Source organism: Gracilinanus agilis, chromosome 2 (assembly GCF_016433145.1).
Source record: "Gracilinanus agilis isolate LMUSP501 chromosome 2, AgileGrace, whole genome shotgun sequence".
NCBI classification, from domain to species: Eukaryota; Metazoa; Chordata; class Mammalia; order Didelphimorphia; family Didelphidae; genus Gracilinanus; species Gracilinanus agilis.
Window position 1 is genome coordinate 256949351 of NC_058131.1, and position 11667 is coordinate 256961017.

At 36.8% G+C, this 11667-nt stretch overlaps 1 pseudogene; it reads right to left on the reverse strand.

Moving 5' to 3' along the window:
• Window positions 1-258: 258 nt before the first annotated feature.
• LOC123233570 lies at window positions 259-11325 on the reverse strand (annotated as a pseudogene).
• Between the last annotated feature and the right edge of the window lie 342 nt (window positions 11326-11667).

Below are 11667 nucleotides of genomic sequence, written 5' to 3' on the forward strand. Positions count from 1 at the left end.
AAAAGACAAACAACTTGAATGTCTTTGCCAAGAAAACCTAATAGACAGCATTATTTTTGTGTTTTGAGGGTTGGTTTAAGTGCATCTTATGTTTGACAACCTACATGACATATTTTTAAAATGATAAAATCAAGGTAAAAAATAAATGAATAAAGCTCAAGATAATATTAGTCCAAGTCTTCTCTTGGTGTTGCATAAATGACAAGAAGCAGCAGTCATTTATGATGACTGGTAATCCAAAGTAATCAGGTGAATTTGTTAACATTCCTCCATTTCTAAACCATCCTTAAAAAATCATATGTAAGGTCACACCATCCTCGCAGAAATCCAAGAGAGCCACCACGCAATCATGATTCATATATTCACCCTTGTAGAACTGATAGTTATTAAAAATGAGCAAGGATATGTTTGCATTGTTCTGTACCTCCTGCCATAAAAGGTTTTTACTCTATTTGGCTTCTGTTCTTCAAATCTGCCTTTGATCAATTTCATGTAGTTTTTGATGTACTTTTTGTGGGATTCTTTTGTGAAGCTAGTTTCTTGTAGATGATGGTTTATAACTATGTCAATTCCAGTGATTACAGTGGCATCTGTTCCTTCACCCTGAGGACCTTCAGCAGAGGCAATTCCAGCAATGAGTGAAATGCTATGGTCCAGAAGGTCACGGAGTCAAACATAACTGAACAACAACAAAATTTCCTTCCAACTCTTAATTCTTTGATTTTAAATGAATCTCTTAACATGCTATCCTCATTCCTTTCAATCTGCCTTTCTGGGGACAACCAGAGTGTAGCCTACATCCAGATTAAAGAGAGAATAATGAGGATTATAATGATGACAACCATTTTTTTGACCCTAAGAAGGAGATTTGGTGAAAAGTTTCTTTCTTTTGCCCTCCAGTTCATAATAGCCATTCCAGAAAATGGAGAGGAATGAGCAGCATGATTCATCAGAGAAACTGCTGGCTTAGGATGTATGGGTATGATCCTAGTTGTTTCTAGCTATCCAAACAACTTTCTTCTCATTCTGATCTTTGGTCCCTCCTATAAAGTGGAAACAATCCTATAGGGCAGTGATGGTGAACCTTTTAGAGGCTGAGTGCCCAAAATGTGACCCTCACATGCATGTGAGCCCCTTCTCTTACCCCAGACAGGAGAAGGAGGAAGTGTTCCCATTGGGCTGCTAGGCAGAAGGGTGGGTGATGTGAAAAATGTCCTCAGGCATGGTGGAGAGGGGAAAGAGAGCAGTCCCATCTGGCATGTGTTTTAATAGTGCATCAATACAAAGAGCTTCCTAAAAGTACTAGTGTAGTTTTTAGTTTTAAACACTTAAAGTTGCACCAAGACCTTTGGGATATCCTGTGCTTATACTATCCACTTTATAGGGGACAGTATTTAAGGAAAGTGCACTGCAAACTTTAGGGTGATATAGAAATACATTATTAACAGACATCCCCCTCCTCTTCATACCTTCCTCCCCAACTTTCTCATGTTTCCCAGGGGAAGGCAAATTGAAAGGGATCTTAAAGGCCATCTCATCCTCTATCTGAAAAAATGATTACTTTGCCAACATCCTAGAAAAGGTATTCAGCTTAGCTACTTGAAGACATGCAGGAACAAGGAGCTTACTACCTCTTGGAGCAATAGTCCATTCTCTTTTGAGTAGTACTCCACATCAGGAAGCTTTTCCCTTACATTAAATATAAATCTGCCTTGGGAAATTATACCAATTGTCCCTAGTTCTTCCCCTTCCAAGTTTAAGCATCTTTTGGATTTTTTCCTGCCACTTTATCTGTGCTCCACCAGGCTAAGAAGCTAGAACTAGGGAAGCTAATGTAAGAACAGTCATTTTGAGTCCATTCTTAAATATTACTGGGTGACTAACTTGTATAAAGAGGATCAAACTGAGCTCTTAGTTTTGACAAGAATCTATCACAACTCTAAAAAATACTTTTGAGTATACCATCTTCAAGTCTGCCTAAGTTGGTGCGGAAAGTGGAGTCCCTTACCTCTTAGCACTAATTACAAAAACAACAACTGAACACTGCCACCTAGTGGAAAGGTGACTCTGAACCCAACACTTTGGGATTCCATATTTTGTGTCTGTCTACCTTTATTTCACCTTCCAAAATTGAAAGATTTAGAGTTGGAAGGAACCTAAGAGGCCATCAAGATAATTTTATTTAAAAAAATTTTTAAATAAAATTTTAAAAATAAAATTATTATTTTATTTTATTTTGAATATTTTCCCCTAGTTACATATTTCATGTTCTTTCCCTCTCCCCCAAACCCCCTTAATCCCCCTTAGCCGATGCACAATTCTACTGGGTTTTACATGTAAAATGATTTCATTTTAAAGATAAGGAAAACTCACGGTGAAAAAAGGTTAAATGTCTTCTCCCACTGACACAGATAATAAAGGTCAGAGGCAGGATTTGATTCTAGGGACACTCACTCTAAATCCAGGGTTTATACTACATTTTGATTTGATACAAGGAAGAATTAGACAGAATCCACAATGATTTCCATAGACTCCAATAAATCAAAATTTGAATTATTTTTGACAAAAATATTAAATGTCTGTCAAAATGATCCTAAGCCGGAATTTCCTTTTTTTTCCCCTTTTTTTAAATTTAAAATCTACGACTTTGAATTTTTATTTTTTAGAAAATTTTTCTATGGTTACATGATTCATGCTCTTATTCTCCCCTCTATCTCCCAACCCCCGCACCCCTCCCACCCCCATAGCAGACACGCATTTCCACTGGTTTTAAGATGTGCCACTGATCAAGACCTATTTCCATATTATTGATAGTTGTACTGGTGTGGTTGTTTAGAGTCTACAACCCCAATCATGTCTGCATCAACCCATGTCTTCAAGTAGTTGTTTTTCTTTTGTGTTTCCATTCTTGTAGTTCTTCCTCTGAATGTGGGTAGCGTTCTTTTCCATAAATCCCTCAGAATTGCCCTGCTGCTAGTACAGACGTCCATTATGTTCGATATACACACACACACACACACACACACACACACACACACACACACACACACACACAGAGTGTATCAGTCTCTCTATACAATGTTCTTCTGGCTCTGCTCCTTTCACTCTGCATCAGTTCCTGGAGGTCATTCCAGTTCACATGGAATTCCTCCAGTTTATTATTCCTTTGAGCACAATAGTATTCAATCACCAACAGATACTGCAATTTGTTCAGCCATTCCCCAATTGAAGGGTATACCCTTGTTTTCCAGTTTTTTGCCACCACAAAGAGTGCGGCTATAAATATTTTTGTACAAGTCTTTTTCCCTATGATCTCTTTGGGGAACAAACCCAGCATGGTATGGCTGGATCGAAGGGCAGGCAGTCTTTTAGCACCCTTTGAGCATAGTTCCAAATTGCCATCCAGAATGGTTGGATCAGTTCACAACTCTACCAACAGTGCATTAATGTCCCAATTTTGCCACATCCCCTCCAACATTCATTAATTTTCCCCCAAACAGGAAGAGAGAGAGAGAGAGAGAGAGAGAGAGAGAGAGAGAGAGAGAGAGAGAGATGGGTAAAATATAGAGGAGAAGCAACCCATATTGGGGAAATAGTGTGGGTCCTGAAATCAGAACACTTGGATTTGAATCTTGGCTTCAATACTTACTTTGGACAACCTACTTAGTATCTGAGGTTCAGTTTCCCTATCTGTGATGTGGGTATAATAATAGTTGCATCATCTACTTTATGGTTGTTGTGAGGAAAATATTTTGTAATCCTTCAAAGGAATGTCAATTATTGTTACTTCCCACAAGTACCATCATACTAGATTAATGTTTTTTGTTCTTAAAATTTGATTTTAAGAGTTTCTTCAAATTCTCTCCATACCAACAAACAAAAAATTTTACATAATTATTGGAAAACTGTATTTCAGAGGTGAACTCTAGACTTGGTCAAACGAAAGCATTAATTTCTTTTTTTTTAAAACCTTTACTTTTTCTGTCTTAATAACAACTCTAAGAAAGAAGAGCAAGAGCTAGGCAAATAGGGTTAAGTGACTTGCCCAAAGTCATATAGCTAGGAAGTGCCTAGGTCAAATTTGAACCCAGGTCCTCCTGACTCCAGGCTTGGTACTCTATCCACTATGCTGTCCAACTTCCCCCATAGCATTAGTTATTAGAAGAAATAGACTGAAGGAGAAAAAGCTAATCCCTACATCTCTCCGTGCCAAAAACAAAAATACATAACAGCAGATTTGAATATACCTCCTATAAGACTAAGATCTAGCAATGTAATCCTTCCCCAGGTTTGACAATCAATCCTTAAGTAGGACAAAAATGTACAATAGGACCCCATACCCATTGTGAATGCATTCTAAGACCTACCATGGATGGCTGAAACTACAGATATATAAGTGAACAACTGCTAATCCCATCTATAGCATGATTTTCTTTTACATACATACATATAATGAAGTTTAATTGATAAATTAAACACAGTAAGACATTATCAATGTTAAATGCAGTAATAATAAAATTATTTGTACATTATTATACAGTACTTTACAGAAGCCCTCCATTATCTGTGATAAATATGTTCCAAGAGTTTCGATAGATGCCTGAAACCAGACAGTTTTCTGTTTAACTTTTAGTTTTCAATGCCTGTGTTAACTTTACTGTATATAGTACTGTGCTCTCCTCCCCATTCTTGAGCACCTCGGTTCCTCCATCTATGGCTACCCAATTCATCCCTCCCTCCCAAAAAAAACACCTAAAAAAATCCTTTAAGTGAGAGTAGAAGAACTGATTTGTGGACAGACTATCACTGTGAGCAGTCTGCTCCCATCAGAGTCTATCTGCTCAGTCCCAGTCTCCACATATCCTTGTACCATGTGTCAGCCTCCTCCTTCATCTGGTGGCATCCCCCTTCCTGCCTCCTTCCTTCTTCTGGAATGACTTAATTGTAACTGTGGAGGGGTGTGCAGAAGGAACTACCATAGATGATATTCCCAAGGGTGAGATCCAAACTGATACTAGAGATTTAGGAGACCTGAGTATGAATCCCAACTCTGCCAGTAACTAGTCATATGGCCTTGAATGATCCGCTTTGCTTCTCTTTGCCACAATTTCCTCCTCATTCAAATGAAGGATTGGGTTACATGATCTCTAAGGTGTTTTAATAGCTTTAATATTCTGTATTTTAAGGCTCCTTCTAGGTCTTATATTACATAATCTGTTCTCTACGTTCCTTTCTTTTATATTTTAACCATTACCTTCTATCTTAGAACCAACACTGTGTATTGGTTCCAGGGCAGAAAAGTGGTAAGGGCTAGACAATGGGGGCTAAATGACTTGTCCAGGATCACACAGCTAGGAAGTATCTGAGGTCAAATTTGAACTCAGGACATCTCCTTTCCTCATACAGAGGATAAAGAGGCCAATTAGGAATACCTTAGAGAATGACTCTGATTTTTGTTCACCCCTACCCCAACAGTAATGTGGAAATGCAGTCTCTGGTTGTATGTTCCTCAGTTATAAAATCATAGACATATCTGGAGAGCAATCTAGTCCAAACCTTCACTGTACAGAGGAAGAAATTGAAGCTTATCCAGAGCTAAGATCTGAACCCAGGTCTTCTGGTTTGGAAGTTCAGCACTTGTACTGCTATACATAGATGTCTGGGAACACCTTTCCTTACTTATTTTAATTTTATGTGCCCTATAACTATCTTCGGGATTATATTCATGCATAATTCCTGCCTATGGTCCTGATGCTCCAAGATGTGGAAAAATTAAATGCCATCTACTTAGTAGCCAATAGGGAAATGACAATAATGCAAATTATTTTTGTTTTTAATCATTTTTATAACATGTTAAGCTTTACAAAGTGCTTTCCTTGCAACAACCTCATGAAGCCCATCCTGTAAGTATATGTTCTCTTCAATAAAATGGAAGCTCCTCGATGGCAGGGATTTTTTGGTTTGTTTTATATTTGTATCTCCAATATGAAACAGTGCGTTGTATAGAGTAAGCATTGAATAAATATTCATCGAATTAACCTGAATTATATCCCTTTTTTTCCCAGTGAAGAAAGTAAGGCGACAGAGAATCAGTAATGTACCAAGTCAGGCAGCTATTGTCAGAGCTAGCGCTTGTGTTAGTATTCAAACTCAACCATGGTATCTCATTGCTTCTAATAGAGTTAACAAATTACTGAATAATGAATACATTGGTTCTGAAGTTTCTTGGTTGAAGGAAAAATTGACATTACCTTTCCTTTAGCAGCCCATTTGTCTTGTCCCATGCAGAATAGGCACTTTGTTGGTTTGATTGTATTTGTCTATGCTGCATAGATCTACAGACCAACTTGGTTATGCATGGTGGGTACAAGTAGTTGGCAGCACATTTCCCGGGATGACCCCTGTTTAGAGGGCTGCATTATGAGGGGTATTCTATTCACTCAGAGTAGATGAGAATTTATTAAGCACCTTGTTCTTCAGTCGTATCTGACTCTTTGTGACCTGGCACAAATATTGGAGTAGTTCACTATTTCCTTCTCCAGTAGAGGTTAAGTAGCTTGCCCGGGGTCACATAGCTAATGAATTTCTGAAGCCAAATTTGAACTTAGCACTTTCTGATTCTAGGCCAGTACTCTTTCTGCTGAGCCACTGAGCTGCCTCTATTTACAATGTGCCAAAAATTGTGTTCTGATCTAAGCATACAAGACAGAATAGTCCTTTCCCTCAGAAAATTGTATTGAAATGTAGAGAATGATGATGATGATGATGATGATGATGATGATGATGATGATGATGATGATGATGATAAGAGGAAAAGAAGGAGGACAAAAATAGTAGTAATAGTAAAAGTTTAGCACAGTGCCTAACATATAGTGGGCATTTAAAAATGTTTATTGACTCATTAATAAATAGCATTTGTATAATGCTTTAAGTTTTGCAAAGCACTTTAAAAATATGATAGACATTTCATCCTTAAAATAACCTTTTGAGGTAGGTACTATTATCACACCTACTTTGCAGTTGAGAAAACTGAGGCAGATAGAGGATAAGTGACTTGTCTAGGGTCACATAGCTAGTAACTTTCTGAGGTAAAATTTAAACTCAGGTCTTCATTGCTCCATTTGCAGAGCTCTATCTGTTGTCACTCAGCTGTCTTTGATAATATACGTATACAAAGAAAAGTAAAAACAAAAAATATACAGAATAATGAGAGACACCATGATGTAGTAGAAAGCAAGTGGGTCTTAGCAAGAAGTCTCAGATCCAAATATTACTTCCGGAACACATTCATCCTAGGACTCAGGAGAAGCCACTTAGCCTCTTGGTTCCCTAGGCAACTCATAATAAAAAAATGCTCTACATCATTACTTATTAAAGAAACGCAAATCAAAACAACTCTGAGATATCATCTCATACCTATCAGATTGACTAAAATGATAAAAGGGTAAAATGAAAAATATTGGAGGGAGTGTGGAAAAATGGGAACACATACATCATTAGAGGAACTGTGAACTGATCTAGCCTTTTTGAAGAGCAATCTGGAATTATGCTCAAAGAGTAATAAAATTGTATATACCTTTTGACCCAGCAATTCTACTATTAGGTTTATTTCTTAAGGTGATCAGGGAAAAAGGTAAAGAAACTATATGTTGTAAAATATTTGTAGCAGTTCTTTTTGTGGTGGCAAAGACCTGAAAATTGAAAGGGTGCCCTTCAGTTTTAGGTAATGGCCAAATAAGTTGTAGCCTATGATTGTAATGGATTACTATTCTGCTGGAAGAAATGATAAATATTAATTTTAGAAAGACATGGGAAGACATACATGAAATTATGAGGAATGAAATGAGCAGAACCAATAGAACATTATATACAGCAAGAGAAATATTGTTTGAAGAATGACTTGCATATGTATATCTCCAAAAGAGAGAACTGATGCATAGAAATAAGTAAGACATAATTTTATATTTACATATACCACTTTGTCCTTTCTCTAACGAGGAGAGAGGAGGAGGAGAGTTAACTTTGTATTTCAATGTACAAAAAAAGACAATAACCCAAAAATAAATAAATAAATAAAATGTAAATGGGGAAAAAAGAAATAAAAAAGTACTCTTAATACTACTGTTTCTTCATATCTATGTGGATCTCTACCTAGTTGTTTCTTACTGAATGTTTTAACATAATTTATATAGTGCTTTAAAGTTTGTAAAGTATGTTAAAATATTATCATACTTTATTATCACAACAATTCTGGGACATAGGTCCTATTATGATCCCTGTTTTATAGGTAAGGAAATGGACTATATAAGTTGTAGAGAAGATGCTGGTCTATACTGGTAGAAGAAATTATAGGAGTTTAAGGATTTCCTATACTGATCGAATAACAACTGAAGTATAAAATAGTGAAATAATGAGAGAGAGAGACAGAGAGAAAGCTACATGTCTCAGTGGCTAATGTGACTCTAGGCAAATTACTTAACCTCTGTTTGCCTTAATCCACTGGAAAAGTAAATGGAAAAATCACTCCAGTATCTCTGCCAAGAAAACTGCATGGTCAGTGTGATCCACAGGGTCATGAAGAGTCAGACGTGACTTAACTGAGCAACAACACATATGTGAGTATGTGTGTATACACATAGACACATACATATATCTATATATGTTTATATGAGATATATACATGAGTGTATATATATGCATATATATATCGTGTAATATAGGCATAGTAGTAGCACTTATCTTCCAGCGTTGTTGTGATAATAAAATAATTAAATATTTATAAAGGATTTTTGTGATATATTTATGCACAAACACATATACATACATAGTTTTGTGTGTACACATGCATGCATGTATTATCTTTGGATTGTACCCACAAAACAGAAAAAAAAAAAAAACAAATAAAGGAAAGCCTCCAGTATATGTGGGGGCTAGGAAGAGAGGCTCCTCTATAGAAGATCTATAAGATTTACATTGAATAAATAAAATTCTAGTGGTTCCCTTTAACCTCTGAGGTCAAATAAAATCATTTCTTACATTTTAAGCTTTCACAACCTGGTCTCTTTCTACATTTCAGATCTTCTTACCCATGACTTCTCTTCCATACATCCTACAGTCCAGCCACCCTGGTCTACTTGCTTTTCCTCAAACTTGACACTCCATCTCCCATCTCTGTGTATTTGGACCAAGTTTCCCCATGTGAGGAGTAATCTCCCTTCTCACCTCTGTCTCTCAGAATCCCTGATTTCCTTCATAATTCAGTCCAAATCCCACTTTCTATAGGCGGCTATTCCTGGTCTTCCCAATTGCTAATTCCTTCCCCTCTAATGTTGACTTCCATCTATTTTGTATACACCTATTTATGTCTGTAATATCTCCCTCATTAAACTATGAGCCCCATGAGAACAGAGTCTGTTTTTCCTTTTTCTGTGCATCCCCAACATTTAATACAAAGGCTAGAAAGTATTGTAACATTGGAGAAGATCCCCATGTCATTGAATTTGTAGACTCTGAAATACTATTCTATGGTCATATACACTCTGATGCCCCACAAACACAAAATTATTCATTTCCACCAACCCCCCTTATAACTGTTTCTGGCTCCTTTTATTGTCTTCTGAGTATAGATTCTCCTTCTTCAGAGGTGATTACTGTTAAAAGAGTGGTCAAATGTGGCTTTCTTTTGGGTGGCCTCCCAATTCTGTCCTTGAGGATTGCCTGGAGCCTAAGAAACCATTTCCTCATGAATTCTGGGTTTTGGTTGCTCTCTCTGAAAGTTCATAGTTGTTGTTCTAAAAAGCTTAATCTTTCTCATGAAAAGCATTTAAGGAGTGGAGTTGGATTTCACAGAGCTGTTCTGTGATATGAACTTTTAAGTCAAATATTTAAACAGTCTAAAATATTTTCAGTAACAGACCCAAATAGGTCCTTTAAGAGCCATTGATATGAAGAGAGCAATCCTCAAGTTACCACTACTCAGAGTTCATGAGAAAGATTGAGCAGTATGAAAAAGCAGCTTATTTCAACATTTCCCACACAGCTGGGATGGTTTCTTTCCTCTGTGTTTTACTTAAGAATCACTTCTTGAAAGAAAAAGTTTCCAAATCACCACCAGTTCCATAGAGCTTATTTTGAGAAGCACCATTGCATAATTTTTTACCAATGAGAAGAATTTTCCTCATTGGCCTTGAATACCTTGAAGTAGAGACAAAGACTTTCCAAGCAAAATGATTGACAATGAAATTTATCTTCAAGCCCCATAGATTTCCCTTTCTGGACCCTTTCTCTATATGCATGAAAAGGAATTCTTGCTCAAAATTCAGATTGGAATTATAAGCCAAATACCAGTCTGGGTCCAAACACTAGCAGAGGGCAACAAACTATGAATCTAAACAGGATGCTCTTTGGTTCCTAATCAAACATAAGAGAAAAGACTAATGAAGTTAACAAGTCTGAATTTAAAACCTCCAGATAGTAGAAAGCTTGAATACCAACCTCTCAAGAAGATATGCAAACTAATCTAACAAGTTTGGGCTATCCTTTGAGCTCAACACTGAAACAAAATCTTTCTTAGTTACTCATAAGAGTGAATTGAAGATCTCTTTTTTTCTCTCCTTGAAGGCTTTTCTTACACATTCATTCTCACTCATATGATCTTGGGCTGCATTTAGAGAGTTATAGCTTCTAGATTTAAGGAAGTTATAGTTCCTGTGAATTTCTACCATGATTGGACCAAATTTGGAGTATTGGGCTCAGTCCTAAAGGCCACAGCTTAGAAGGGCCTTTGTACTTTGTACTTGGTACCAAATCCTTTATTTCTCTTTTTACTCAGCAGTCTTTCCTTTCTGTCTTTTCTCCTTTTAGCAGTGTTGTTAATTCATCCACAGTTCATAAGGAAGCCTTTGGCCTCGCTCCTTGCGATATGTAACATTCCATTTTTGCTAAGCTAAGTGTTTCTGTATTCATGCAGTGATAGTCACAGTACTTGCTATGTTCATTTGTGTTGGTATTCCTATTATTTTGCCATTTGTTATTAGTTATCCTTTTGCTATTGCTGTTGTTAGCATAAGTAGGGTCCAAATAGAATTTGGGAAATCTTCTCCTAAGAAGCTCCAAGTCATTCCCTATAAAAGGCTTGTACCCCTTCACATGAAGAATCCTAGCGTCATTTTGATAAGTAGTCTGATCACAATCAGGTAGAATATTTACTGCAGCTTCAGCCCCTTTCTCATTATTCTCAGCCTCATCATTGCTCTCTTCCATTGCTTTTTCTGGATTTTCTTTAGTTGCTTCCTTTTGCTGACAATCAATTATCTCTAGCTGCATGATTGTTTTTGCATCTAAAGCTTGACCCTCTCTCAGCTTTCTATTAATTTCGATGAGTTCATGAATTTGTTCTTTTTAGGCTGAAATAATCTTCTGGGTATCAGTAGGAGTTCCTCAGAGATGACTTATGATCTTTCTAATTGCCCAAATTCTTTGACAGAGTGACACTATCATTGCCCCTACAGTAGGCAGGTATGCTATTACTTCTGCCATGGGTATAGCAAACCATTTATAATTATCATAGAATTCAATAAGTAATTCTGAATAAATAATAAGCCAAAGTCTGTATGCACCAGCCCATACCGTGTAAAACATTATCAAACTATTAAGGAAGATGAAAAT